Consider the following 837-nt stretch of genomic DNA (forward strand, 5'->3'; position numbering starts at 1 on the left):
AAAAATGGAACTACCGTATGATCCAGTAATTCTGGCTCTGGGTATTTATCCAAACACAATGAAAACTTAACTCAAAAGGATACCTGCACCCCCATGTTCATTGCCGCACCATTTACAATGGCCAAGATATGGAATCAACTTATGTGTTCATGGATGGATGAATGGATGAAGAAATAGATATAGATATAAGCACACATATATACATGTGAAATAAGCCAGACAGAGAAACGCAAATACCATAAAATGTCTCTTATATTTGGCATCTAAAAATCAAAACCACGGCGCGTAGCTTTCCTTTCCGATCCACCATCTGCGGTGGAACCGCCGCCAAGATGCAGATTTTCGTGAAAACTCTTAAGGAGAAGACCATCACTCTTAAGGAAGAACCCTAAGATACAATAGAAAATGTGAAGGCCAAGATTCAGGATAAGGAAGGAATTCCTCCTGATCAGCAGAGATTGATTTTTGCTGGCAAGCAACTAGAAGATGGGCGTACTTTGTCTGACTACAACATTCAAAAGGAGTCCACTCTTCATCTAGTGTTGAGACTTCGTGGTGGTGCTAAAAAAAGGAAGAAGAAGTCTTACACCACTCCCAAGAAGAATAAGCATAAGAGAAAGAAGGTTAAACTGGCAGTCCTGAAATACTATAAGGTGGATGAGAATGGCAAAATCAGTCGCCTTCGTCGGGAGTGCCCTTCAGATGAATGTGGTGCTGGAGTTTTTATGGCTAGCCACTTTGAAAGACATTATTGTGGCAAATGTTGTCTGACCTACTGCTTCAACAAACCCGAAGACAAGTAATTATATATGGGTCAATAAAAGACATGAACTAAAA

At 40.3% G+C, this 837-nt stretch overlaps 1 pseudogene; it reads left to right on the top strand.

Moving 5' to 3' along the window:
• The first annotated feature begins 320 nt into the window (after positions 1-320).
• On the top strand, positions 321-837 carry LOC120247141 (annotated as a pseudogene).

Source organism: Hyaena hyaena, unplaced genomic scaffold, assembly GCF_003009895.1.
Source record: "Hyaena hyaena isolate Hyena2069 unplaced genomic scaffold, ASM300989v1 scaffold_505, whole genome shotgun sequence".
Taxonomy (NCBI): Eukaryota; Metazoa; Chordata; class Mammalia; order Carnivora; family Hyaenidae; genus Hyaena; species Hyaena hyaena.